The following is a 20,261-nucleotide window of genomic DNA, read 5'->3' as shown; positions in this document are numbered from 1 at the left end:
TATTAGATCACTTCACCTCTTTATCAATCAAGTATTCTATTAACGAAAATCAGCGCTAAATTCATGCCCGGAGTGAGGATCGAACTCACGACCTTCAGATTATGAGACTGACGTGCTAACTACTGCGCTATCGAGGCTGCTAGAATAACACGTCACCACTTTATCAATCAAGTATTCTATTAACGAAAATCAGCGCCTAAATCATGCCCCGAGTGAGGATCGAACTCACGACCTTCAGATTATGAGACTGACGCGCTAACTACTGCGCTATAGAGGCTGCTAGAATCACACGTCACCTCTTTATCAATCAAGTATTCTATTAACGAAAATCAGCGCCTAAATCATGCCCCGAGTGAGGATCGAACTCACGACCTTCAGATTATGAGACTATAGCGTTACCTACTGTTATTAGATAATTTCACCTCTTTATCCATCAAGTATAATATTAAAGAAAATCAGGGCTAAATTCATGCCCAGAGTGAGTATCGAAATCACGACCTTCAGATTATGAGACTGACGCGCTAACTACTGCGCTATAGAGGCTGCTAGAATCACACGTCACCTCTTTATCAATCAAGTATTCCATTAACGAAAATCAGCGCCTATATCATGCCCCGAGTGAGGATCGAACTCACGACCTTCAGATTATGAAACTAAAGCGTTACCTACTGCACCATCGAGGCTGTTATTAAAACACTTCACATCTTTATCAATCAAGTATTCTATTAACGAAAATAAGCACTAAATTCATGCCCCGAGTGAGGATCGAACTCACGACCTTCAGATTATGAGACTGACGCGCTAACTACTGCGCTATCGAGGCTGCTAGAATAACACGTCACCTCTTTATTAATCAAGTATTCTATTAACGAAAATCAGCGCCTAAATCATGCCCCGAGTGAGGATCGAACTCACGACCTTCAGATTATGAGACTGACGCGCTAACTACTGCGCTATAGAGGCTGCTAGAATCACACGTCACCTCTTTATCAATCAAGTATTCTATTAACGAAAATCAGCGCCTAAATCATGCCCCGAGTGAGGATCGAACTCACGATCTTCAGATTATGAGACTAAAGCGTTACCTACTGCACCATCGAGGCTGTTATTAAAACACTTCACATCTTTATCAATCAAGTATTCTATTTACGAAAATCAGCGCCAAAATCGTAACGCGAGTGAGGATCGAACTTGTGACCTTCAGATTACGAGACTGACGCGCTACCTACTGCGCTATCAAGACTGTTATTAAAACATTTCACCTCTTTATCAATCAAGTATTCTATTTACGAAAATCAGCGTAAAAGTCATGCCCTGAGTGAGAATCGAGCTCACGACCTTCAGATTATGAGAGTGACGGGCTACCTACTGCGCTATTGAGGCTGTTAGAATAACACGTCACCTCTTTATCTATCAAGTATTCTATTTACGAAAATCAGCGCCAAAATCATGCCCTGAGTGAGAATCGAACTCTCTACCTTCAGATTATGAGTCTTAAGCGTTACCTACTGCGCTATCGATGCTATTATTAGATCACTTCACCTCTTTATCAATCAAGTATTCTATTAACGAAAATCAGCGCTAAATTCATGCCCGGAGTGAGGATCGAACTCACGACCTTCAGATTATGAGACTGACGTGCTAACTACTGCGCTATCGAGGCTGCTAGAATAACACGTCACCACTTTATCAATCAAGTATTCTATTAACGAAAATCAGCGCCTAAATCATGCCCCGAGTGAGGATCGAACTCACGACCTTCAGATTATGAGACTGACGCGCTAACTACTGCGCTATAGAGGCTGCTAGAATCACACGTCACCTCTTTATCAATCAAGTATTCTATTAACGAAAATCAGCGCCTAAATCATGCCCCGAGTGAGGATCGAACTCACGACCTTCAGATTATGAGACTATAGCGTTACCTACTGTTATTAGATAATTTCACCTCTTTATCCATCAAGTATAATATTAAAGAAAATCAGGGCTATATTCATGCCCAGAGTGAGTATCGAAATCACGACCTTCAGATTATGAGACTGACGCGCTACCTACCGGGCTATCGAGGTTGTTATGAGATCACTTCACCTCTTTATCAATCAAGTATTCTATTAACGAAAATCAGCGCCAAAATCATAACGCGAGTAAGGATCGAACTCACGACCCTCAGATTATTAGACTGACGGGCTACCTACTGCGCTATCAAGGCTGTTAGAAGAACACGTCACCTCTTTATCAATCAAGTAATCTATTAACGAAAATCAGCGCCAAAGTCATTCCCTGAGTAAATATCGAACTCACGACCTTCAGATTACGAGACTGAAAGCGTTACCTACTGCGCTATCGAGGCTGTTATTATTCATTTCATCTCTTTATCCATGAAGTATAATATTAACGGAAATCAGCGCTAAATTCATGCCCCGAGTGAGGATCGAACTCACGACCTTCAGATTATGAGACTGACGCGCTAACTACTGCGCTATAGAGGCTGCTAGAATCACACGTCACCTCTTTATCAATCAAGTATTCTATTTACGAAAATCAGCGCCTAAATCATGCCCCGAGTGAGGATCGAACTCACGATCTTCAGATTATGAGACTAAAGCGTTACCTACTGCACCATCGAGGCTGTTATTAAAACACTTCACATCTTTATCAATCAAGTATTCTATTTACGAAAATCAGCGCCAAAATCGTAACGCGAGTGAGGATCGAACTTGTGACCTTCAGATTACGAGACTGACGCGCTACCTACTGCGCTATCAAGACTGTTATTAAAACATTTCACCTCTTTATCAATCAAGTATTCTATTTACGAAAATCAGCGTAAAAGTCATGCCCTGAGTGAGAATCGAGCTCACGACCTTCAGATTATGAGACTGACGCGCTAACTACTGCGCTATCGAGGCTGCTAGAATCACACGTCAGCTCTTTATCAATCAAGTATTCTATTAACCAAAATCAGCGCCTAAATCATGCCCCGAGTGAGGATCGAACTCACGACCTTCAGATTATGAGACTGACGCGCTAACTACTGCGCTATAGAGGCTGCTAGAATCACACGTCACCTCTTTATCAATCAAGTATTCTATTAACGAAAATCAGCGCCTAAATCATGCCCCGAGTGAGGATCGAACTCACGACCTTCAGATTATGAGACTATAGCGTTACCTACTGTTATTAGATAATTTCACCTCTTTATCCATCAAGTATAATATTAAAGAAAATCAGGGCTATATTCATGCCCAGAGTGAGTATCGAAATCACGACCTTCAGATTATGAGACTGACGCGCTACCTACTGCGCTATCAAGACTGTTATTAAAACATTTCACCTCTTTATCAATCAAGTATTCTATTTACGAAAATCAGCGTAAAAGTCATGCCCTGAGTGAGAATCGAGCTCACGACCATCAGATTATGAGACTGACGCGCTAACTACTGCGCTATCGAGGCTGCTAGAATCACACGTCAGCTCTTTATCAATCAAGTATTCTATTAACCAAAATCAGCGCCTAAATCATGCCCCGAGTGAGGATCGAACTCACGACCTTCAGATTATGAGACTGACGCGCTAACTACTGCGCTATAGAGGCTGCTAGAATCACACGTCACCTCTTTATCAATCAAGTATTCTATTAACGAAAATCAGCGCCTATATCATGCCCCGAGTGAGGATCGAACTCACGACCTTCAGATTATGAAACTAAAGCGTTACCTACTGCACCATCGAGGCTGTTATTAAAACACTTCACATTTTTATCAATCAAGTATTCTATTAACGAAAATAAGCACTAAATTCATGCCCCGAGTGAGGATCGAACTCACGACCTTCAGATTATGAGACTGACGCGCTAACTACTGCGCTATCGAGGCTGCTAGAATAACACGTCACCTCTTTATTAATCAAGTATTCTATTAACGAAAATCAGCGCCTAAATCATGCCCCGAGTGAGGATCGAACTCACGACCTTCAGATTATGAGACTGACGCGCTAACTACTGCGCTATAGAGGCTGCTAGAATCACACGTCACCTCTTTATCAATCAAGTATTCTATTAACGAAAATCAGCGCCTAAATCATGCCCCGAGTGAGGATCGAACTCACGATCTTCAGATTATGAGACTAAAGCGTTACCTACTGCACCATCGAGGCTGTTATTAAAACACTTCACATCTTTATCAATCAAGTATTCTATTTACGAAAATCAGCGCCAAAATCGTAACGCGAGTGAGGATCGAACTTGTGACCTTCAGATTACGAGACTGACGCGCTACCTACTGCGCTATCAAGACTGTTATTAAAACATTTCACCTCTTTATCAATCAAGTATTCTATTTACGAAAATCAGCGTAAAAGTCATGCCCTGAGTGAGAATCGAGCTCACGACCTTCAGATTATGAGACTGACGCGCTAACTACTGCGCTATCGAGGCTGCTAGAATCACACGTCAGCTCTTTATCAATCAAGTATTCTATTAACCAAAATCAGCGCCTAAATCATGCCCCGAGTGAGGATCGAACTCACGACCTTCAGATTATGAGACTGACGCGCTAACTACTGCGCTATAGAGGCTGCTAGAATCACACGTCACCTCTTTATCAATCAAGTATTCTATTAACGAAAATCAGCGCCTATATCATGCCCCGAGTGAGGATCGAACTCACGACCTTCAGATTATGAAACTAAAGCGTTACCTACTGCACCATCGAGGCTGTTATTAAAACACTTCACATTTTTATCAATCAAGTATTCTATTAACGAAAATAAGCACTAAATTCATGCCCCGAGTGAGGATCGAACTCACGACCTTCAGATTATGAGACTGACGCGCTAACTACTGCGCTATCGAGGCTGCTAGAATAACACGTCACCTCTTTATTAATCAAGTATTCTATTAACGAAAATCAGCGCCTAAATCATGCCCCGAGTGAGGATCGAACTCACGACCTTCAGATTATGAGACTGACGCGCTAACTACTGCGCTATAGAGGCTGCTAGAATCACACGTCACCTCTTTATCAATCAAGTATTCTATTAACGAAAATCAGCGCCTAAATCATGCCCCGAGTGAGGATCGAACTCACGATCTTCAGATTATGAGACTAAAGCGTTACCTACTGCACCATCGAGGCTGTTATTAAAACACTTCACATCTTTATCAATCAAGTATTCTATTTACGAAAATCAGCGCCAAAATCGTAACGCGAGTGAGGATCGAACTTGTGACCTTCAGATTACGAGACTGACGCGCTACCTACTGCGCTATCAAGACTGTTATTAAAACATTTCACCTCTTTATCAATCAAGTATTCTATTTACGAAAATCAGCGTAAAAGTCATGCCCTGAGTGAGAATCGAGCTCACGACCTTCAGATTATGAGAGTGACGGGCTACCTACTGCGCTATTGAGGCTGTTAGAATAACACGTCACCTCTTTATCTATCAAGTATTCTATTTACGAAAATCAGCGCCAAAATCATGCCCTGAGTGAGAATCGAACTCTCTACCTTCAGATTATGAGTCTTAAGCGTTACCTACTGCGCTATCGATGCTATTATTAGATCACTTCACCTCTTTATCAATCAAGTATTCTATTAACGAAAATCAGCGCTAAATTCATGCCCGGAGTGAGGATCGAACTCACGACCTTCAGATTATGAGACTGACGTGCTAACTACTGCGCTATCGAGGCTGCTAGAATAACACGTCACCACTTTATCAATCAAGTATTCTATTAACGAAAATCAGCGCCTAAATCATGCCCCGAGTGAGGATCGAACTCACGACCTTCAGATTATGAGACTATAGCGTTACCTACTGTTATTAGATAATTTCACCTCTTTATCCATCAAGTATAATATTAAAGAAAATCAGGGCTAAATTCATGCCCAGAGTGAGTATCGAAATCACGACCTTCAGATTATGAGACTGACGCGCTACCTACCGGGCTATCGAGGTTGTTATGAGATCACTTCACCTCTTTATCAATCAAGTATTCTATTAACGAAAATCAGCGCCAAAATCATAACGCGAGTAAGGATCGAACTCACGACCCTCGGATTATTAGACTGACGGGCTACCTACTGCGCTATCAAGGCTGTTAGAAGAACACGTCACCTCTTTATCAATCAAGTAATCTATTAACGAAAATCAGCGCCAAAGTCATTCCCTGAGTAAATATCGAACTCACGACCTTCAGATTACGAGACTGAAAGCGTTACCTACTGCGCTATCGAGGCTGTTATTATTCATTTCATCTCTTTATCCATGAAGTATAATATTAACGGAAATCAGCGCTAAATTCATGCCCCGAGTGAGGATCGAACTCACGACCTTCAGATTATGAGACTGACGCGCTAACTACTGCGCTATAGAGGCTGCTAGAATCACACGTCACCTCTTTATCAATCAAGTATTCTATTAACGAAAATCAGCGCCTAAATCATGCCCCGAGTGAGGATCGAACTCACGATCTTCAGATTATGAGACTAAAGCGTTACCTACTGCACCATCGAGGCTGTTATTAAAACACTTCACATCTTTATCAATCAAGTATTCTATTTACGAAAATCAGCGCCAAAATCGTAACGCGAGTGAGGATCGAACTTGTGACCTTCAGATTACGAGACTGACGCGCTACCTACTGCGCTATCAAGACTGTTATTAAAACATTTCACCTCTTTATCAATCAAGTATTCTATTTACGAAAATCAGCGTAAAAGTCATGCCCTGAGTGAGAATCGAGCTCACGACCTTCAGATTATGAGACTGACGCGCTAACTACTGCGCTATCGAGGCTGCTAGAATCACACGTCAGCTCTTTATCAATCAAGTATTCTATTAACCAAAATCAGCGCCTAAATCATGCCCCGAGTGAGGATCGAACTCACGACCTTCAGATTATGAGACTGACGCGCTAACTACTGCGCTATAGAGGCTGCTAGAATCACACGTCACCTCTTTATCAATCAAGTATTCTATTAACGAAAATCAGCGCCTATATCATGCCCCGAGTGAGGATCGAACTCACGACCTTCAGATTATGAAACTAAAGCGTTACCTACTGCACCATCGAGGCTGTTATTAAAACACTTCACATCTTTATCAATCAAGTATTCTATTAACGAAAATAAGCACTAAATTCATGCCCCGAGTGAGGATCGAACTCACGACCTTCAGATTATGAGACTGACGCGCTAACTACTGCGCTATAGAGGCTGCTAGAATCACACGTCACCTCTTTATCAATCAAGTATTCTATTAACGAAAATCAGCGCCTAAATCATGCCCCGAGTGAGGATCGAACTCACGATCTTCAGATTATGAGACTAAAGCGTTACCTACTGCACCATCGAGGCTGTTATTAAAACACTTCACATCTTTATCAATCAAGTATTCTATTTACGAAAATCAGCGCCAAAATCGTAACGCGAGTGAGGATCGAACTTGTGACCTTCAGATTACGAGACTGACGCGCTACCTACTGCGCTATCAAGACTGTTATTAAAACATTTCACCTCTTTATCAATCAAGTATTCTATTTACGAAAATCAGCGTAAAAGTCATGCCCTGAGTGAGAATCGAGCTCACGACCTTCAGATTATGAGAGTGACGGGCTACCTACTGCGCTATTGAGGCTGTTAGAATAACACGTCACCTCTTTATCTATCAAGTATTCTATTTACGAAAATCAGCGCCAAAATCATGCCCTGAGTGAGAATCGAACTCTCTACCTTCAGATTATGAGTCTTAAGCGTTACCTACTGCGCTATCGATGCTATTATTAGATCACTTCACCTCTTTATCAATCAAGTATTCTATTAACGAAAATCAGCGCTAAATTCATGCCCGGAGTGAGGATCGAACTCACGACCTTCAGATTATGAGACTGACGTGCTAACTACTGCGCTATCGAGGCTGCTAGAATAACACGTCACCACTTTATCAATCAAGTATTCTATTAACGAAAATCAGCGCCTAAATCATGCCCCGAGTGAGGATCGAACTCACGACCTTCAGATTATGAGACTGACGCGCTAACTACTGCGCTATAGAGGCTGGTAGAATCACACGTCACCTCTTTATCAATCAAGTATTCTATTAACGAAAATCAGCGCCTAAATCATGCCCCGAGTGAGGATCGAACTCACGACCTTCAGATTATGAGACTATAGCGTTACCTACTGTTATTAGATAATTTCACCTCTTTATCCATCAAGTATAATATTAAAGAAAATCAGGGCTAAATTCATGCCCAGAGTGAGTATCGAAATCACGACCTTCAGATTATGAGACTGACGCGCTACCTACCGGGCTATCGAGGTTGTTATGAGATCACTTCACCTCTTTATCAATCAAGTATTCTATTAACGAAAATCAGCGCCAAAATCATAACGCGAGTAAGGATCGAACTCACGACCCTCAGATTATTAGACTGACGGGCTACCTACTGCGCTATCAAGGCTGTTAGAAGAACACGTCACCTCTTTATCAATCAAGTAATCTATTAACGAAAATCAGCGCCAAAGTCATTCCCTGAGTAAATATCGAACTCACGACCTTCAGATTACGAGACTGAAAGCGTTACCTACTGCGCTATCGAGGCTGTTATTATTCATTTCATCTCTTTATCCATGAAGTATAATATTAACGGAAATCAGCGCTAAATTCATGCCCCGAGTGAGGATCGAACTCACGACCTTCAGATTATGAGACTGACGCGCTAACTACTGCGCTATAGAGGCTGCTAGAATCACACGTCACCTCTTTATCAATCAAGTATTCTATTAACGAAAATCAGCGCCTAAATCATGCCCCGAGTGAGGATCGAACTCACGATCTTCAGATTATGAGACTAAAGCGTTACCTACTGCACCATCGAGGCTGTTATTAAAACACTTCACATCTTTATCAATCAAGTATTCTATTTACGAAAATCAGCGCCAAAATCGTAACGCGAGTGAGGATCGAACTTGTGACCTTCAGATTACGAGACTGACGCGCTACCTACTGCGCTATCAAGACTGTTATTAAAACATTTCACCTCTTTATCAATCAAGTATTCTATTTACGAAAATCAGCGTAAAAGTCATGCCCTGAGTGAGAATCGAGCTCACGACCTTCAGATTATGAGACTGACGCGCTAACTACTGCGCTATCGAGGCTGCTAGAATCACATGTCAGCTCTTTATCAATCAAGTATTCTATTAACCAAAATCAGCGCCTAAATCATGCCCCGAGTGAGGATCGAACTCACGACCTTCAGATTATGAGACTGACGCGCTAACTACTGCGCTATAGAGGCTGCTAGAATCACACGTCACCTCTTTATCAATCAAGTATTCTATTAACGAAAATCAGCGCCTATATCATGCCCCGAGTGAGGATCGAACTCACGACCTTCAGATTATGAAACTAAAGCGTTACCTACTGCACCATCGAGGCTGTTATTAAAACACTTCACATCTTTATCAATCAAGTATTCTATTAACGAAAATAAGCACTAAATTCATGCCCCGAGTGAGGATCGAACTCACGACCTTCAGATTATGAGACTGACGCGCTAACTACTGCGCTATCGAGGCTGCTAGAATCACACGTCAGCTCTTTATCAATCAAGTATTCTATTAACCAAAATCAGCGCCTAAATCATGCCCCGAGTGAGGATCGAACTCACGACCTTCAGATTATGAGACTGACGCGCTAACTACTGCGCTATAGAGGCTGCTAGAATCACACGTCACCTCTTTATCAATCAAGTATTCCATTAACGAAAATCAGCGCCTATATCATGCCCCGAGTGAGGATCGAACTCACGACCTTCAGATTATGAAACTAAAGCGTTACCTACTGCACCATCGAGGCTGTTATTAAAACACTTCACATCTTTATCAATCAAGTATTCTATTAACGAAAATAAGCACTAAATTCATGCCCCGAGTGAGGATCGAACTCACGACCTTCAGATTATGAGACTGACGCGCTAACTACTGCGCTATCGAGGCTGCTAGAATAACACGTCACCTCTTTATTAATCAAGTATTCTATTAACGAAAATCAGCGCCTAAATCATGCCCCGAGTGAGGATCGAACTCACGACCTTCAGATTATGAGACTGACGCGCTAACTACTGCGCTATAGAGGCTGCTAGAATCACACGTCACCTCTTTATCAATCAAGTATTCTATTAACGAAAATCAGCGCCTAAATCATGCCCCGAGTTAGGATCGAACTCACGATCTTCAGATTATGAGACTAAAGCGTTACCTACTGCACCATCGAGGCTGTTATTAAAACACTTCACATCTTTATCAATCAAGTATTCTATTTACGAAAATCAGCGCCAAAATCGTAACGCGAGTGAGGATCGAACTTGTGACCTTCAGATTACGAGACTGACGCGCTACCTACTGCGCTATCAAGACTGTTATTAAAACATTTCACCTCTTTATCAATCAAGTATTCTATTTACGAAAATCAGCGTAAAAGTCATGCCCTGAGTGAGAATCGAGCTCACGACCTTCAGATTATGAGACTGACGCGCTAACTACTGCGCTATCGAGGCTGCTAGAATCACATGTCAGCTCTTTATCAATCAAGTATTCTATTAACCAAAATCAGCGCCTAAATCATGCCCCGAGTGAGGATCGAACTCACGACCTTCAGATTATGAGACTGACGCGCTAACTACTGCGCTATAGAGGCTGCTAGAATCACACGTCACCTCTTTATCAATCAAGTATTCTATTAACGAAAATCAGCGCCTATATCATGCCCCGAGTGAGGATCGAACTCACGACCTTCAGATTATGAAACTAAAGCGTTACCTACTGCACCATCGAGGCTGTTATTAAAACACTTCACATCTTTATCAATCAAGTATTCTATTAACGAAAATAAGCACTAAATTCATGCCCCGAGTGAGGATCGAACTCACGACCTTCAGATTATGAGACTGACGCGCTAACTACTGCGCTATAGAGGCTGCTAGAATCACACGTCACCTCTTTATCAATCAAGTATTCTATTAACGAAAATCAGCGCCTAAATCATGCCCCGAGTGAGGATCGAACTCACGATCTTCAGATTATGAGACTAAAGCGTTACCTACTGCACCATCGAGGCTGTTATTAAAACACTTCACATCTTTATCAATCAAGTATTCTATTTACGAAAATCAGCGCCAAAATCGTAACGCGAGTGAGGATCGAACTTGTGACCTTCAGATTACGAGACTGACGCGCTACCTACTGCGCTATCAAGACTGTTATTAAAACATTTCACCTCTTTATCAATCAAGTATTCTATTTACGAAAATCAGCGTAAAAGTCATGCCCTGAGTGAGAATCGAGCTCACGACCTTCAGATTATGAGACTGACGCGCTAACTACTGCGCTATCGAGGCTGCTAGAATCACACGTCAGCTCTTTATCAATCAAGTATTCTATTAACCAAAATCAGCGCCTAAATCATGCCCCGAGTGAGGATCGAACTCACGACCTTCAGATTATGAGACTGACGCGCTAACTACTGCGCTATAGAGGCTGCTAGAATCACACGTCACCTCTTTATCAATCAAGTATTCCATTAACGAAAATCAGCGCCTATATCATGCCCCGAGTGAGGATCGAACTCACGACCTTCAGATTATGAAACTAAAGCGTTACCTACTGCACCATCGAGGCTGTTATTAAAACACTTCACATCTTTATCAATCAAGTATTCTATTAACGAAAATAAGCACTAAATTCATGCCCCGAGTGAGGATCGAACTCACGACCTTCAGATTATGAGACTGACGCGCTAACTACTGCGCTATCGAGGCTGCTAGAATAACACGTCACCTCTTTATTAATCAAGTATTCTATTAACGAAAATCAGCGCCTAAATCATGCCCCGAGTGAGGATCGAACTCACGACCTTCAGATTATGAGACTGACGCGCTAACTACTGCGCTATAGAGGCTGCTAGAATCACACGTCACCTCTTTATCAATCAAGTATTCTATTAACGAAAATCAGCGCCTAAATCATGCCCCGAGTGAGGATCGAACTCACGATCTTCAGATTATGAGACTAAAGCGTTACCTACTGCACCATCGAGGCTGTTATTAAAACACTTCACATCTTTATCAATCAAGTATTCTATTTACGAAAATCAGCGCCAAAATCGTAACGCGAGTGAGGATCGAACTTGTGACCTTCAGATTACGAGACTGACGCGCTACCTACTGCGCTATCAAGACTGTTATTAAAACATTTCACCTCTTTATCAATCAAGTATTCTATTTACGAAAATCAGCGTAAAAGTCATGCCCTGAGTGAGAATCGAGCTCACGACCTTCAGATTATGAGAGTGACGGGCTACCTACTGCGCTATTGAGGCTGTTAGAATAACACGTCACCTCTTTATCTATCAAGTATTCTATTTACGAAAATCAGCGCCAAAATCATGCCCTGAGTGAGAATCGAACTCTCTACCTTCAGATTATGAGTCTTAAGCGTTACCTACTGCGCTATCGATGCTATTATTAGATCACTTCACCTCTTTATCAATCAAGTATTCTATTAACGAAAATCAGCGCTAAATTCATGCCCGGAGTGAGGATCGAACTCACGACCTTCAGATTATGAGACTGACGTGCTAACTACTGCGCTATCGAGGCTGCTAGAATAACACGTCACCACTTTATCAATCAAGTATTCTATTAACGAAAATCAGCGCCTAAATCATGCCCCGAGTGAGGATCGAACTCACGACCTTCAGATTATGAGACTGACGCGCTAACTACTGCGCTATAGAGGCTGCTAGAATCACACGTCACCTCTTTATCAATCAAGTATTCTATTAACGAAAATCAGCGCCTAAATCATGCCCCGAGTGAGGATCGAACTCACGACCTTCAGATTATGAGACTATAGCGTTACCTACTGTTATTAGATAATTTCACCTCTTTATCCATCAAGTATAATATTAAAGAAAATCAGGGCTAAATTCATGCCCAGAGTGAGTATCGAAATCACGACCTTCAGATTATGAGACTGACGCGCTACCTACCGGGCTATCGAGGTTGTTATGAGATCACTTCACCTCTTTATCAATCAAGTATTCTATTAACGAAAATCAGCGCCAAAATCATAACGCGAGTAAGGATCGAACTCACGACCCTCGGATTATTAGACTGACGGGCTACCTACTGCGCTATCAAGGCTGTTAGAAGAACACGTCACCTCTTTATCAATCAAGTAATCTATTAACGAAAATCAGCGCCAAAGTCATTCCCTGAGTAAATATCGAACTCACGACCTTCAGATTACGAGACTGAAAGCGTTACCTACTGCGCTATCGAGGCTGTTATTATTCATTTCATCTCTTTATCCATGAAGTATAATATTAACGGAAATCAGCGCTAAATTCATGCCCCGAGTGAGGATCGAACTCACGACCTTCAGATTATGAGACTGACGCGCTAACTACTGCGCTATAGAGGCTGCTAGAATCACACGTCACCTCTTTATCAATCAAGTATTCTATTAACGAAAATTCAGCGCCTAAATCATGCCCCGAGTGAGGATCGAACTCACGATCTTCAGATTATGAGACTAAAGCGTTACCTACTGCACCATCGAGGCTGTTATTAAAACACTTCACATCTTTATCAATCAAGTATTCTATTTACGAAAATCAGCGCCAAAATCGTAACGCGAGTGAGGGTCGAACTTGTGACCTTCAGATTACGAGACTGACGCGCTACCTACTGCGCTATCAAGACTGTTATTAAAACATTTCACCTCTTTATCAATCAAGTATTCTATTTACGAAAATCAGCGTAAAAGTCATGCCCTGAGTGAGAATCGAGCTCACGACCTTCAGATTATGAGACTGACGCGCTAACTACTGCGCTATCGAGGCTGCTAGAATCACACGTCAGCTCTTTATCAATCAAGTATTCTATTAACCAAAATCAGCGCCTAAATCATGCCCCGAGTGAGGATCGAACTCACGACCTTCAGATTATGAGACTGACGCGCTAACTACTGCGCTATAGAGGCTGCTAGAATCACACGTCACCTCTTTATCAATCAAGTATTCTATTAACGAAAATCAGCGCCTATATCATGCCCCGAGTGAGGATCGAACTCACGACCTTCAGATTATGAAACTAAAGCGTTACCTACTGCACCATCGAGGCTGTTATTAAAACACTTCACATCTTTATCAATCAAGTATTCTATTAACGAAAATAAGCACTAAATTCATGCCCCGAGTGAGGATCGAACTCACGACCTTCAGATTATGAGACTGACGCGCTAACTACTGCGCTATAGAGGCTGCTAGAATCACACGTCACCTCTTTATCAATCAAGTATTCTATTAACGAAAATCAGCGCCTAAATCATGCCCCGAGTGAGGATCGAACTCACGATCTTCAGATTATGAGACTAAAGCGTTACCTACTGCACCATCGAGGCTGTTATTAAAACACTTCACATCTTTATCAATCAAGTATTCTATTTACGAAAATCAGCGCCAAAATCGTAACGCGAGTGAGGATCGAACTTGTGACCTTCAGATTACGAGACTGACGCGCTACCTACTGCGCTATCAAGACTGTTATTAAAACATTTCACCTCTTTATCAATCAAGTATTCTATTTACGAAAATCAGCGTAAAAGTCATGCCCTGAGTGAGAATCGAGCTCACGACCTTCAGATTATGAGAGTGACGGGCTACCTACTGCGCTATTGAGGCTGTTAGAATAACACGTCACCTCTTTATCTATCAAGTATTCTATTTACGAAAATCAGCGCCAAAATCATGCCCTGAGTGAGAATCGAACTCTCTACCTTCAGATTATGAGTCTTAAGCGTTACCTACTGCGCTATCGATGCTATTATTAGATCACTTCACCTCTTTATCAATCAAGTATTCTATTAACGAAAATCAGCGCTAAATTCATGCCCGGAGTGAGGATCGAACTCACGACCTTCAGATTATGAGACTGACGTGCTAACTACTGCGCTATCGAGGCTGCTAGAATAACACGTCACCACTTTATCAATCAAGTATTCTATTAACGAAAATCAGCGCCTAAATCATGCCCCGAGTGAGGATCGAACTCACGACCTTCAGATTATGAGACTGACGCGCTAACTACTGCGCTATAGAGGCTGCTAGAATCACACGTCACCTCTTTATCAATCAAGTATTCTATTAACGAAAATCAGCGCCTAAATCATGCCCCGAGTGAGGATCGAACTCACGACCTTCAGATTATGAGACTATAGCGTTACCTACTGTTATTAGATAATTTCACCTCTTTATCCATCAAGTATAATATTAAAGAAAATCAGGGCTAAATTCATGCCCAGAGTGAGTATCGAAATCACGACCTTCAGATTATGAGACTGACGCGCTACCTACCGGGCTATCGAGGTTGTTATGAGATCACTTCACCTCTTTATCAATCAAGTATTCTATTAACGAAAATCAGCGCCAAAATCATAACGCGAGTAAGGATCGAACTCACGACCCTCAGATTATTAGACTGACGCGCTAACTACTGCGCTATAGAGGCTGCTAGAATCACACGTCACCTCTTTATCAATCAAGTATTCTATTAACGAAAATCAGCGCCTAAATCATGCCCCGAGTGAGGATCGAACTCACGATCTTCAGATTATGAGACTAAAGCGTTACCTACTGCACCATCGAGGCTGTTATTAAAACACTTCACATCTTTATCAATCAAGTATTCTATTTACGAAAATCAGCGCCAAAATCGTAACGCGAGTGAGGATCGAACTTGTGACCTTCAGATTACGAGACTGACGCGCTACCTACTGCGCTATCAAGACTGTTATTAAAACATTTCACCTCTTTATCAATCAAGTATTCTATTTACGAAAATCAGCGTAAAAGTCATGCCCTGAGTGAGAATCGAGCTCACGACCTTCAGATTATGAGACTGACGCGCTAACTACTGCGCTATCGAGGCTGCTAGAATCACACGTCAGCTCTTTATCAATCAAGTATTCTATTAACCAAAATCAGCGCCTAAATCATGCCCCGAGTGAGGATCGAACTCACGACCTTCAGATTATGAGACTGACGCGCTAACTACTGCGCTATAGAGGCTGCTAGAATCACACGTCACCTCTTTATCAATCAAGTATTCCATTAACGAAAATCAGCGCCTATATCATGCCCCGAGTGAGGATCGAACTCACGACCTTCAGATTATGAAACTAAAGCGTTACCTACTGCACCATCGAGGCTGTTATTAAAACACTTCACATCTTTATCAATCAAGTATTCTATTAACGAAAATAAGCACTAAATTCATGCCCCGAGTGAGGATCGAACTCACGACCTTCAGATTATGAGACTGACGCGCTAACTACTGCGCTATCGAGGCTGCTAGAATAACACGTCACCTCTTTATTAATCAAGTATTCTATTAACGAAAATCAGCGCCTAAATCATGCCCCGAGTGAGGATCGAACTCACGACCTTCAGATTATGAGACTGACGCGCTAACTACTGCGCTATAGAGGCTGCTAGAATCACACGTCACCTCTTTATCAATCAAGTATTCTATTAACGAAAATCAGCGCCTAAATCATGCCCCGAGTGAGGATCGAACTCACGATCTTCAGATTATGAGACTAAAGCGTTACCTACTGCACCATCGAGGCTGTTATTAAAACACTTCACATCTTTATCAATCAAGTATTCTATTTACGAAAATCAGCGCCAAAATCGTAACGCGAGTGAGGATCGAACTTGTGACCTTCAGATTACGAGACTGACGCGCTACCTACTGCGCTATCAAGACTGTTATTAAAACATTTCACCTCTTTATCAATCAAGTATTCTATTTACGAAAATCAGCGTAAAAGTCATGCCCTGAGTGAGAATCGAGCTCACGACCTTCAGATTATGAGAGTGACGGGCTACCTACTGCGCTATTGAGGCTGTTAGAATAACACGTCACCTCTTTATCTATCAAGTATTCTATTTACGAAAATCAGCGCCAAAATCATGCCCTGAGTGAGAATCGAACTCTCTACCTTCAGATTATGAGTCTTAAGCGTTACCTACTGCGCTATCGATGCTATTATTAGATCACTTCACCTCTTTATCAATCAAGTATTCTATTAACGAAAATCAGCGCTAAATTCATGCCCGGAGTGAGGATCGAACTCACGACCTTCAGATTATGAGACTGACGTGCTAACTACTGCGCTATCGAGGCTGCTAGAATAACACGTCACCACTTTATCAATCAAGTATTCTATTAACGAAAATCAGCGCCTAAATCATGCCCCGAGTGAGGATCGAACTCACGACCTTCAGATTATGAGACTGACGCGCTAACTACTGCGCTATAGAGGCTGCTAGAATCACACGTCACCTCTTTATCAATCAAGTATTCTATTAACGAAAATCAGCGCCTAAATCATGCCCCGAGTGAGGATCGAACTCACGACCTTCAGATTATGAGACTATAGCGTTACCTACTGTTATTAGATAATTTCACCTCTTTATCCATCAAGTATAATATTAAAGAAAATCAGGGCTAAATTCATGCCCAGAGTGAGTATCGAAATCACGACCTTCAGATTATGAGACTGACGCGCTACCTACCGGGCTATCGAGGTTGTTATGAGATCACTTCACCTCTTTATCAATCAAGTATTCTATTAACGAAAATCAGCGCCAAAATCATAACGCGAGTAAGGATCGAACTCACGACCCTCGGATTATTAGACTGACGGGCTACCTACTGCGCTATCAAGGCTGTTAGAAGAACACGTCACCTCTTTATCAATCAAGTAATCTATTAACGAAAATCAGCGCCAAAGTCATTCCCTGAGTAAATATCGAACTCACGACCTTCAGATTACGAGACTGAAAGCGTTACCTACTGCGCTATCGAGGCTGTTATTATTCATTTCATCTCTTTATCCATGAAGTATAATATTAACGGAAATCAGCGCTAAATTCATGCCCCGAGTGAGGATCGAACTCACGACCTTCAGATTATGAGACTGACGCGCTAACTACTGCGCTATAGAGGCTGCTAGAATCACACGTCACCTCTTTATCAATCAAGTATTCTATTAACGAAAATTCAGCGCCTAAATCATGCCCCGAGTGAGGATCGAACTCACGATCTTCAGATTATGAGACTAAAGCGTTACCTACTGCACCATCGAGGCTGTTATTAAAACACTTCACATCTTTATCAATCAAGTATTCTATTTACGAAAATCAGCGCCAAAATCGTAACGCGAGTGAGGATCGAACTTGTGACCTTCAGATTACGAGACTGACGCGCTACCTACTGCGCTATCAAGACTGTTATTAAAACATTTCACCTCTTTATCAATCAAGTATTCTATTTACGAAAATCAGCGTAAAAGTCATGCCCTGAGTGAGAATCGAGCTCACGACCTTCAGATTATGAGACTGACGCGCTAACTACTGCGCTATCGAGGCTGCTAGAATCACACGTCAGCTCTTTATCAATCAAGTATTCTATTAACCAAAATCAGCGCCTAAATCATGCCCCGAGTGAGGATCGAACTCACGACCTTCAGATTATGAGACTGACGCGCTAACTACTGCGCTATAGAGGCTGCTAGAATCACACGTCACCTCTTTATCAATCAAGTATTCTATTAACGAAAATCAGCGCCTATATCATGCCCCGAGTGAGGATCGAACTCACGACCTTCAGATTATGAAACTAAAGCGTTACCTACTGCACCATCGAGGCTGTTATTAAAACACTTCACATCTTTATCAATCAAGTATTCTATTAACGAAAATAAGCACTAAATTCATGCCCCGAGTGAGGATCGAACTCACGACCTTCAGATTATGAGACTGACGCGCTAACTACTGCGCTATAGAGGCTGCTAGAATCACACGTCACCTCTTTATCAATCAAGTATTCTATTAACGAAAATCAGCGCCTAAATCATGCCCCGAGTGAGGATCGAACTCACGATCTTCAGATTATGAGACTAAAGCGTTACCTACTGCACCATCGAGGCTGTTATTAAAACACTTCACATCTTTATCAATCAAGTATTCTATTTACGAAAATCAGCGCCAAAATCGTAACGCGAGTGAGGATCGAACTTGTGACCTTCAGATTACGAGACTGACGCGCTACCTACTGCGCTATCAAGACTGTTATTAAAACATTTCACCTCTTTATCAATCAAGTATTCTATTTACGAAAATCAGCGTAAAAGTCATGCCCTGAGTGAGAATCGAGCTCACGACCTTCAGATTATGAGAGTGACGGGCTACCTACTGCGCTATTGAGGCTGTTAGAATAACACGTCACCTCTTTATCTATCAAGTATTCTATTTACGAAAATCAGCGCCAAAATCATGCCCTGAGTGAGAATCGAACTCTCTACCTTCAGATTATGAGTCTTAAGCGTTACCTACTGCGCTATCGATGCTATTATTAGATCACTTCACCTCTTTATCAATCAAGTATTCTATTAACGAAAATCAGCGCTAAATTCATGCCCGGAGTGAGGATCGAACTCACGACCTTCAGATTATGAGACTGACGTGCTAACTACTGCGCTATCGAGGCTGCTAGAATAACACGTCACCACTTTATCAATCAAGTATTCTATTAACGAAAATCAGCGCCTAAATCATGCCCCGAGTGAGGATCGAACTCACGACCTTCAGATTATGAGACTGACGCGCTAACTACTGCGCTATAGAGGCTGCTAGAATCACACGTCACCTCTTTATCAATCAAGTATTCTATTAACGAAAATCAGCGCCTAAATCATGCCCCGAGTGAGGATCGAACTCACGACCTTCAGATTATGAGACTATAGCGTTACCTACTGTTATTAGATAATTTCACCTCTTTATCCATCAAGTATAATATTAAAGAAAATCAGGGCTAAATTCATGCCCAGAGTGAGTATCGAAATCACGACCTTCAGATTATGAGACTGACGCGCTACCTACCGGGCTATCGAGGTTGTTATGAGATCACTTCACCTCTTTATCAATCAAGTATTCTATTAACGAAAATCAGCGCCAAAATCATAACGCGAGTAAGGATCGAACTCACGACCCTCAGATTATTAGACTGACGGGCTACCTACTGCGCTATCAAGGCTGTTAGAAGAACACGTCACCTCTTTATCAATCAAGTAATCTATTAACGAAAATCAGCGCCAAAGTCATTCCCTGAGTAAATATCGAAC

General features: G+C 41.9%; 84 non-coding genes across 84 annotated transcripts; all 84 read right to left on the bottom strand.

Moving 5' to 3' along the window:
* Nucleotides 1-64: 64 nt before the first annotated feature.
* TRNAM-CAU (transfer RNA methionine (anticodon CAU)) lies at nt 65-137 on the bottom strand. Its single transcript has one exon. It is a non-coding gene; the product is annotated as a tRNA-Met (tRNA).
* A 67-nt stretch (nt 138-204) lies between these two features.
* On the bottom strand, nt 205-277 carry TRNAM-CAU (transfer RNA methionine (anticodon CAU)). The gene has a single exon. It is a non-coding gene; the product is annotated as a tRNA-Met (tRNA).
* A 333-nt stretch (nt 278-610) lies between these two features.
* Nucleotides 611-683, bottom strand: TRNAM-CAU (transfer RNA methionine (anticodon CAU)). The gene has a single exon. It is a non-coding gene; the product is annotated as a tRNA-Met (tRNA).
* A 67-nt stretch (nt 684-750) lies between these two features.
* TRNAM-CAU (transfer RNA methionine (anticodon CAU)) lies at nt 751-823 on the bottom strand. Its single transcript has one exon. It is a non-coding gene; the product is annotated as a tRNA-Met (tRNA).
* A 67-nt stretch (nt 824-890) lies between these two features.
* Nucleotides 891-963, bottom strand: TRNAM-CAU (transfer RNA methionine (anticodon CAU)). Its single transcript has one exon. It is a non-coding gene; the product is annotated as a tRNA-Met (tRNA).
* A 67-nt stretch (nt 964-1,030) lies between these two features.
* TRNAM-CAU (transfer RNA methionine (anticodon CAU)) lies at nt 1,031-1,103 on the bottom strand. The gene has a single exon. It is a non-coding gene; the product is annotated as a tRNA-Met (tRNA).
* A 487-nt stretch (nt 1,104-1,590) lies between these two features.
* Nucleotides 1,591-1,663, bottom strand: TRNAM-CAU (transfer RNA methionine (anticodon CAU)). The gene has a single exon. It is a non-coding gene; the product is annotated as a tRNA-Met (tRNA).
* A 67-nt stretch (nt 1,664-1,730) lies between these two features.
* Nucleotides 1,731-1,803, bottom strand: TRNAM-CAU (transfer RNA methionine (anticodon CAU)). The gene has a single exon. It is a non-coding gene; the product is annotated as a tRNA-Met (tRNA).
* Nucleotides 1,804-2,416: 613 nt separating this feature from the next.
* On the bottom strand, nt 2,417-2,489 carry TRNAM-CAU (transfer RNA methionine (anticodon CAU)). The gene has a single exon. It is a non-coding gene; the product is annotated as a tRNA-Met (tRNA).
* Nucleotides 2,490-2,556: 67 nt separating this feature from the next.
* TRNAM-CAU (transfer RNA methionine (anticodon CAU)) lies at nt 2,557-2,629 on the bottom strand. The gene has a single exon. It is a non-coding gene; the product is annotated as a tRNA-Met (tRNA).
* A 207-nt stretch (nt 2,630-2,836) lies between these two features.
* TRNAM-CAU (transfer RNA methionine (anticodon CAU)) lies at nt 2,837-2,909 on the bottom strand. The gene has a single exon. It is a non-coding gene; the product is annotated as a tRNA-Met (tRNA).
* A 67-nt stretch (nt 2,910-2,976) lies between these two features.
* TRNAM-CAU (transfer RNA methionine (anticodon CAU)) lies at nt 2,977-3,049 on the bottom strand. The gene has a single exon. It is a non-coding gene; the product is annotated as a tRNA-Met (tRNA).
* Nucleotides 3,050-3,382: 333 nt separating this feature from the next.
* On the bottom strand, nt 3,383-3,455 carry TRNAM-CAU (transfer RNA methionine (anticodon CAU)). The gene has a single exon. It is a non-coding gene; the product is annotated as a tRNA-Met (tRNA).
* A 67-nt stretch (nt 3,456-3,522) lies between these two features.
* TRNAM-CAU (transfer RNA methionine (anticodon CAU)) lies at nt 3,523-3,595 on the bottom strand. Its single transcript has one exon. It is a non-coding gene; the product is annotated as a tRNA-Met (tRNA).
* A 67-nt stretch (nt 3,596-3,662) lies between these two features.
* TRNAM-CAU (transfer RNA methionine (anticodon CAU)) lies at nt 3,663-3,735 on the bottom strand. The gene has a single exon. It is a non-coding gene; the product is annotated as a tRNA-Met (tRNA).
* A 67-nt stretch (nt 3,736-3,802) lies between these two features.
* Nucleotides 3,803-3,875, bottom strand: TRNAM-CAU (transfer RNA methionine (anticodon CAU)). Its single transcript has one exon. It is a non-coding gene; the product is annotated as a tRNA-Met (tRNA).
* Nucleotides 3,876-3,942: 67 nt separating this feature from the next.
* On the bottom strand, nt 3,943-4,015 carry TRNAM-CAU (transfer RNA methionine (anticodon CAU)). Its single transcript has one exon. It is a non-coding gene; the product is annotated as a tRNA-Met (tRNA).
* Nucleotides 4,016-4,082: 67 nt separating this feature from the next.
* On the bottom strand, nt 4,083-4,155 carry TRNAM-CAU (transfer RNA methionine (anticodon CAU)). Its single transcript has one exon. It is a non-coding gene; the product is annotated as a tRNA-Met (tRNA).
* A 207-nt stretch (nt 4,156-4,362) lies between these two features.
* On the bottom strand, nt 4,363-4,435 carry TRNAM-CAU (transfer RNA methionine (anticodon CAU)). The gene has a single exon. It is a non-coding gene; the product is annotated as a tRNA-Met (tRNA).
* A 67-nt stretch (nt 4,436-4,502) lies between these two features.
* TRNAM-CAU (transfer RNA methionine (anticodon CAU)) lies at nt 4,503-4,575 on the bottom strand. Its single transcript has one exon. It is a non-coding gene; the product is annotated as a tRNA-Met (tRNA).
* A 67-nt stretch (nt 4,576-4,642) lies between these two features.
* Nucleotides 4,643-4,715, bottom strand: TRNAM-CAU (transfer RNA methionine (anticodon CAU)). Its single transcript has one exon. It is a non-coding gene; the product is annotated as a tRNA-Met (tRNA).
* Nucleotides 4,716-4,782: 67 nt separating this feature from the next.
* Nucleotides 4,783-4,855, bottom strand: TRNAM-CAU (transfer RNA methionine (anticodon CAU)). Its single transcript has one exon. It is a non-coding gene; the product is annotated as a tRNA-Met (tRNA).
* Nucleotides 4,856-4,922: 67 nt separating this feature from the next.
* Nucleotides 4,923-4,995, bottom strand: TRNAM-CAU (transfer RNA methionine (anticodon CAU)). The gene has a single exon. It is a non-coding gene; the product is annotated as a tRNA-Met (tRNA).
* A 67-nt stretch (nt 4,996-5,062) lies between these two features.
* TRNAM-CAU (transfer RNA methionine (anticodon CAU)) lies at nt 5,063-5,135 on the bottom strand. Its single transcript has one exon. It is a non-coding gene; the product is annotated as a tRNA-Met (tRNA).
* A 487-nt stretch (nt 5,136-5,622) lies between these two features.
* On the bottom strand, nt 5,623-5,695 carry TRNAM-CAU (transfer RNA methionine (anticodon CAU)). The gene has a single exon. It is a non-coding gene; the product is annotated as a tRNA-Met (tRNA).
* Nucleotides 5,696-6,308: 613 nt separating this feature from the next.
* Nucleotides 6,309-6,381, bottom strand: TRNAM-CAU (transfer RNA methionine (anticodon CAU)). The gene has a single exon. It is a non-coding gene; the product is annotated as a tRNA-Met (tRNA).
* Nucleotides 6,382-6,448: 67 nt separating this feature from the next.
* On the bottom strand, nt 6,449-6,521 carry TRNAM-CAU (transfer RNA methionine (anticodon CAU)). The gene has a single exon. It is a non-coding gene; the product is annotated as a tRNA-Met (tRNA).
* A 207-nt stretch (nt 6,522-6,728) lies between these two features.
* TRNAM-CAU (transfer RNA methionine (anticodon CAU)) lies at nt 6,729-6,801 on the bottom strand. The gene has a single exon. It is a non-coding gene; the product is annotated as a tRNA-Met (tRNA).
* A 67-nt stretch (nt 6,802-6,868) lies between these two features.
* TRNAM-CAU (transfer RNA methionine (anticodon CAU)) lies at nt 6,869-6,941 on the bottom strand. Its single transcript has one exon. It is a non-coding gene; the product is annotated as a tRNA-Met (tRNA).
* Nucleotides 6,942-7,008: 67 nt separating this feature from the next.
* Nucleotides 7,009-7,081, bottom strand: TRNAM-CAU (transfer RNA methionine (anticodon CAU)). The gene has a single exon. It is a non-coding gene; the product is annotated as a tRNA-Met (tRNA).
* Nucleotides 7,082-7,148: 67 nt separating this feature from the next.
* TRNAM-CAU (transfer RNA methionine (anticodon CAU)) lies at nt 7,149-7,221 on the bottom strand. The gene has a single exon. It is a non-coding gene; the product is annotated as a tRNA-Met (tRNA).
* Nucleotides 7,222-7,288: 67 nt separating this feature from the next.
* TRNAM-CAU (transfer RNA methionine (anticodon CAU)) lies at nt 7,289-7,361 on the bottom strand. The gene has a single exon. It is a non-coding gene; the product is annotated as a tRNA-Met (tRNA).
* Nucleotides 7,362-7,848: 487 nt separating this feature from the next.
* Nucleotides 7,849-7,921, bottom strand: TRNAM-CAU (transfer RNA methionine (anticodon CAU)). Its single transcript has one exon. It is a non-coding gene; the product is annotated as a tRNA-Met (tRNA).
* Nucleotides 7,922-7,988: 67 nt separating this feature from the next.
* TRNAM-CAU (transfer RNA methionine (anticodon CAU)) lies at nt 7,989-8,061 on the bottom strand. The gene has a single exon. It is a non-coding gene; the product is annotated as a tRNA-Met (tRNA).
* Nucleotides 8,062-8,674: 613 nt separating this feature from the next.
* On the bottom strand, nt 8,675-8,747 carry TRNAM-CAU (transfer RNA methionine (anticodon CAU)). Its single transcript has one exon. It is a non-coding gene; the product is annotated as a tRNA-Met (tRNA).
* A 67-nt stretch (nt 8,748-8,814) lies between these two features.
* TRNAM-CAU (transfer RNA methionine (anticodon CAU)) lies at nt 8,815-8,887 on the bottom strand. The gene has a single exon. It is a non-coding gene; the product is annotated as a tRNA-Met (tRNA).
* Nucleotides 8,888-9,094: 207 nt separating this feature from the next.
* TRNAM-CAU (transfer RNA methionine (anticodon CAU)) lies at nt 9,095-9,167 on the bottom strand. Its single transcript has one exon. It is a non-coding gene; the product is annotated as a tRNA-Met (tRNA).
* A 67-nt stretch (nt 9,168-9,234) lies between these two features.
* Nucleotides 9,235-9,307, bottom strand: TRNAM-CAU (transfer RNA methionine (anticodon CAU)). Its single transcript has one exon. It is a non-coding gene; the product is annotated as a tRNA-Met (tRNA).
* A 67-nt stretch (nt 9,308-9,374) lies between these two features.
* Nucleotides 9,375-9,447, bottom strand: TRNAM-CAU (transfer RNA methionine (anticodon CAU)). The gene has a single exon. It is a non-coding gene; the product is annotated as a tRNA-Met (tRNA).
* A 67-nt stretch (nt 9,448-9,514) lies between these two features.
* On the bottom strand, nt 9,515-9,587 carry TRNAM-CAU (transfer RNA methionine (anticodon CAU)). The gene has a single exon. It is a non-coding gene; the product is annotated as a tRNA-Met (tRNA).
* Nucleotides 9,588-9,654: 67 nt separating this feature from the next.
* On the bottom strand, nt 9,655-9,727 carry TRNAM-CAU (transfer RNA methionine (anticodon CAU)). The gene has a single exon. It is a non-coding gene; the product is annotated as a tRNA-Met (tRNA).
* Nucleotides 9,728-9,794: 67 nt separating this feature from the next.
* Nucleotides 9,795-9,867, bottom strand: TRNAM-CAU (transfer RNA methionine (anticodon CAU)). The gene has a single exon. It is a non-coding gene; the product is annotated as a tRNA-Met (tRNA).
* Nucleotides 9,868-9,934: 67 nt separating this feature from the next.
* Nucleotides 9,935-10,007, bottom strand: TRNAM-CAU (transfer RNA methionine (anticodon CAU)). Its single transcript has one exon. It is a non-coding gene; the product is annotated as a tRNA-Met (tRNA).
* A 67-nt stretch (nt 10,008-10,074) lies between these two features.
* On the bottom strand, nt 10,075-10,147 carry TRNAM-CAU (transfer RNA methionine (anticodon CAU)). Its single transcript has one exon. It is a non-coding gene; the product is annotated as a tRNA-Met (tRNA).
* A 347-nt stretch (nt 10,148-10,494) lies between these two features.
* TRNAM-CAU (transfer RNA methionine (anticodon CAU)) lies at nt 10,495-10,567 on the bottom strand. Its single transcript has one exon. It is a non-coding gene; the product is annotated as a tRNA-Met (tRNA).
* A 67-nt stretch (nt 10,568-10,634) lies between these two features.
* Nucleotides 10,635-10,707, bottom strand: TRNAM-CAU (transfer RNA methionine (anticodon CAU)). The gene has a single exon. It is a non-coding gene; the product is annotated as a tRNA-Met (tRNA).
* Nucleotides 10,708-10,774: 67 nt separating this feature from the next.
* TRNAM-CAU (transfer RNA methionine (anticodon CAU)) lies at nt 10,775-10,847 on the bottom strand. Its single transcript has one exon. It is a non-coding gene; the product is annotated as a tRNA-Met (tRNA).
* A 67-nt stretch (nt 10,848-10,914) lies between these two features.
* TRNAM-CAU (transfer RNA methionine (anticodon CAU)) lies at nt 10,915-10,987 on the bottom strand. The gene has a single exon. It is a non-coding gene; the product is annotated as a tRNA-Met (tRNA).
* A 67-nt stretch (nt 10,988-11,054) lies between these two features.
* TRNAM-CAU (transfer RNA methionine (anticodon CAU)) lies at nt 11,055-11,127 on the bottom strand. The gene has a single exon. It is a non-coding gene; the product is annotated as a tRNA-Met (tRNA).
* A 207-nt stretch (nt 11,128-11,334) lies between these two features.
* TRNAM-CAU (transfer RNA methionine (anticodon CAU)) lies at nt 11,335-11,407 on the bottom strand. The gene has a single exon. It is a non-coding gene; the product is annotated as a tRNA-Met (tRNA).
* Nucleotides 11,408-11,474: 67 nt separating this feature from the next.
* Nucleotides 11,475-11,547, bottom strand: TRNAM-CAU (transfer RNA methionine (anticodon CAU)). Its single transcript has one exon. It is a non-coding gene; the product is annotated as a tRNA-Met (tRNA).
* Nucleotides 11,548-11,614: 67 nt separating this feature from the next.
* On the bottom strand, nt 11,615-11,687 carry TRNAM-CAU (transfer RNA methionine (anticodon CAU)). Its single transcript has one exon. It is a non-coding gene; the product is annotated as a tRNA-Met (tRNA).
* A 67-nt stretch (nt 11,688-11,754) lies between these two features.
* On the bottom strand, nt 11,755-11,827 carry TRNAM-CAU (transfer RNA methionine (anticodon CAU)). Its single transcript has one exon. It is a non-coding gene; the product is annotated as a tRNA-Met (tRNA).
* A 67-nt stretch (nt 11,828-11,894) lies between these two features.
* TRNAM-CAU (transfer RNA methionine (anticodon CAU)) lies at nt 11,895-11,967 on the bottom strand. The gene has a single exon. It is a non-coding gene; the product is annotated as a tRNA-Met (tRNA).
* Nucleotides 11,968-12,034: 67 nt separating this feature from the next.
* Nucleotides 12,035-12,107, bottom strand: TRNAM-CAU (transfer RNA methionine (anticodon CAU)). Its single transcript has one exon. It is a non-coding gene; the product is annotated as a tRNA-Met (tRNA).
* A 487-nt stretch (nt 12,108-12,594) lies between these two features.
* TRNAM-CAU (transfer RNA methionine (anticodon CAU)) lies at nt 12,595-12,667 on the bottom strand. Its single transcript has one exon. It is a non-coding gene; the product is annotated as a tRNA-Met (tRNA).
* A 67-nt stretch (nt 12,668-12,734) lies between these two features.
* Nucleotides 12,735-12,807, bottom strand: TRNAM-CAU (transfer RNA methionine (anticodon CAU)). The gene has a single exon. It is a non-coding gene; the product is annotated as a tRNA-Met (tRNA).
* Nucleotides 12,808-13,420: 613 nt separating this feature from the next.
* On the bottom strand, nt 13,421-13,493 carry TRNAM-CAU (transfer RNA methionine (anticodon CAU)). The gene has a single exon. It is a non-coding gene; the product is annotated as a tRNA-Met (tRNA).
* A 68-nt stretch (nt 13,494-13,561) lies between these two features.
* Nucleotides 13,562-13,634, bottom strand: TRNAM-CAU (transfer RNA methionine (anticodon CAU)). Its single transcript has one exon. It is a non-coding gene; the product is annotated as a tRNA-Met (tRNA).
* Nucleotides 13,635-13,841: 207 nt separating this feature from the next.
* TRNAM-CAU (transfer RNA methionine (anticodon CAU)) lies at nt 13,842-13,914 on the bottom strand. Its single transcript has one exon. It is a non-coding gene; the product is annotated as a tRNA-Met (tRNA).
* Nucleotides 13,915-13,981: 67 nt separating this feature from the next.
* TRNAM-CAU (transfer RNA methionine (anticodon CAU)) lies at nt 13,982-14,054 on the bottom strand. Its single transcript has one exon. It is a non-coding gene; the product is annotated as a tRNA-Met (tRNA).
* Nucleotides 14,055-14,121: 67 nt separating this feature from the next.
* TRNAM-CAU (transfer RNA methionine (anticodon CAU)) lies at nt 14,122-14,194 on the bottom strand. Its single transcript has one exon. It is a non-coding gene; the product is annotated as a tRNA-Met (tRNA).
* A 67-nt stretch (nt 14,195-14,261) lies between these two features.
* TRNAM-CAU (transfer RNA methionine (anticodon CAU)) lies at nt 14,262-14,334 on the bottom strand. Its single transcript has one exon. It is a non-coding gene; the product is annotated as a tRNA-Met (tRNA).
* Nucleotides 14,335-14,401: 67 nt separating this feature from the next.
* Nucleotides 14,402-14,474, bottom strand: TRNAM-CAU (transfer RNA methionine (anticodon CAU)). The gene has a single exon. It is a non-coding gene; the product is annotated as a tRNA-Met (tRNA).
* A 487-nt stretch (nt 14,475-14,961) lies between these two features.
* On the bottom strand, nt 14,962-15,034 carry TRNAM-CAU (transfer RNA methionine (anticodon CAU)). The gene has a single exon. It is a non-coding gene; the product is annotated as a tRNA-Met (tRNA).
* Nucleotides 15,035-15,101: 67 nt separating this feature from the next.
* TRNAM-CAU (transfer RNA methionine (anticodon CAU)) lies at nt 15,102-15,174 on the bottom strand. Its single transcript has one exon. It is a non-coding gene; the product is annotated as a tRNA-Met (tRNA).
* Nucleotides 15,175-15,647: 473 nt separating this feature from the next.
* Nucleotides 15,648-15,720, bottom strand: TRNAM-CAU (transfer RNA methionine (anticodon CAU)). The gene has a single exon. It is a non-coding gene; the product is annotated as a tRNA-Met (tRNA).
* Nucleotides 15,721-15,927: 207 nt separating this feature from the next.
* On the bottom strand, nt 15,928-16,000 carry TRNAM-CAU (transfer RNA methionine (anticodon CAU)). Its single transcript has one exon. It is a non-coding gene; the product is annotated as a tRNA-Met (tRNA).
* Nucleotides 16,001-16,067: 67 nt separating this feature from the next.
* TRNAM-CAU (transfer RNA methionine (anticodon CAU)) lies at nt 16,068-16,140 on the bottom strand. The gene has a single exon. It is a non-coding gene; the product is annotated as a tRNA-Met (tRNA).
* Nucleotides 16,141-16,207: 67 nt separating this feature from the next.
* On the bottom strand, nt 16,208-16,280 carry TRNAM-CAU (transfer RNA methionine (anticodon CAU)). The gene has a single exon. It is a non-coding gene; the product is annotated as a tRNA-Met (tRNA).
* A 67-nt stretch (nt 16,281-16,347) lies between these two features.
* On the bottom strand, nt 16,348-16,420 carry TRNAM-CAU (transfer RNA methionine (anticodon CAU)). The gene has a single exon. It is a non-coding gene; the product is annotated as a tRNA-Met (tRNA).
* A 67-nt stretch (nt 16,421-16,487) lies between these two features.
* On the bottom strand, nt 16,488-16,560 carry TRNAM-CAU (transfer RNA methionine (anticodon CAU)). The gene has a single exon. It is a non-coding gene; the product is annotated as a tRNA-Met (tRNA).
* Nucleotides 16,561-16,627: 67 nt separating this feature from the next.
* TRNAM-CAU (transfer RNA methionine (anticodon CAU)) lies at nt 16,628-16,700 on the bottom strand. The gene has a single exon. It is a non-coding gene; the product is annotated as a tRNA-Met (tRNA).
* Nucleotides 16,701-17,187: 487 nt separating this feature from the next.
* On the bottom strand, nt 17,188-17,260 carry TRNAM-CAU (transfer RNA methionine (anticodon CAU)). The gene has a single exon. It is a non-coding gene; the product is annotated as a tRNA-Met (tRNA).
* Nucleotides 17,261-17,327: 67 nt separating this feature from the next.
* On the bottom strand, nt 17,328-17,400 carry TRNAM-CAU (transfer RNA methionine (anticodon CAU)). The gene has a single exon. It is a non-coding gene; the product is annotated as a tRNA-Met (tRNA).
* Nucleotides 17,401-18,013: 613 nt separating this feature from the next.
* On the bottom strand, nt 18,014-18,086 carry TRNAM-CAU (transfer RNA methionine (anticodon CAU)). The gene has a single exon. It is a non-coding gene; the product is annotated as a tRNA-Met (tRNA).
* Nucleotides 18,087-18,154: 68 nt separating this feature from the next.
* Nucleotides 18,155-18,227, bottom strand: TRNAM-CAU (transfer RNA methionine (anticodon CAU)). Its single transcript has one exon. It is a non-coding gene; the product is annotated as a tRNA-Met (tRNA).
* Nucleotides 18,228-18,434: 207 nt separating this feature from the next.
* Nucleotides 18,435-18,507, bottom strand: TRNAM-CAU (transfer RNA methionine (anticodon CAU)). The gene has a single exon. It is a non-coding gene; the product is annotated as a tRNA-Met (tRNA).
* A 67-nt stretch (nt 18,508-18,574) lies between these two features.
* On the bottom strand, nt 18,575-18,647 carry TRNAM-CAU (transfer RNA methionine (anticodon CAU)). Its single transcript has one exon. It is a non-coding gene; the product is annotated as a tRNA-Met (tRNA).
* Nucleotides 18,648-18,714: 67 nt separating this feature from the next.
* Nucleotides 18,715-18,787, bottom strand: TRNAM-CAU (transfer RNA methionine (anticodon CAU)). The gene has a single exon. It is a non-coding gene; the product is annotated as a tRNA-Met (tRNA).
* Nucleotides 18,788-18,854: 67 nt separating this feature from the next.
* Nucleotides 18,855-18,927, bottom strand: TRNAM-CAU (transfer RNA methionine (anticodon CAU)). Its single transcript has one exon. It is a non-coding gene; the product is annotated as a tRNA-Met (tRNA).
* Nucleotides 18,928-18,994: 67 nt separating this feature from the next.
* TRNAM-CAU (transfer RNA methionine (anticodon CAU)) lies at nt 18,995-19,067 on the bottom strand. Its single transcript has one exon. It is a non-coding gene; the product is annotated as a tRNA-Met (tRNA).
* A 487-nt stretch (nt 19,068-19,554) lies between these two features.
* On the bottom strand, nt 19,555-19,627 carry TRNAM-CAU (transfer RNA methionine (anticodon CAU)). Its single transcript has one exon. It is a non-coding gene; the product is annotated as a tRNA-Met (tRNA).
* Nucleotides 19,628-19,694: 67 nt separating this feature from the next.
* TRNAM-CAU (transfer RNA methionine (anticodon CAU)) lies at nt 19,695-19,767 on the bottom strand. Its single transcript has one exon. It is a non-coding gene; the product is annotated as a tRNA-Met (tRNA).
* Between the last annotated feature and the right edge of the window lie 494 nt (nt 19,768-20,261).

The sequence above is a fragment of the Phalangium opilio genome, unplaced genomic scaffold (assembly GCF_054372755.1).
Source record: "Phalangium opilio isolate 3A_F unplaced genomic scaffold, DU_Popi_V2 ptg000032l_1, whole genome shotgun sequence".
NCBI lineage: Eukaryota > Metazoa > Arthropoda > Arachnida > Opiliones > Phalangiidae > Phalangium > Phalangium opilio.
The sequence above is the reverse complement of the archived record's forward strand: the minus strand, read 5'-3'. Positions and strand labels throughout refer to the sequence as shown.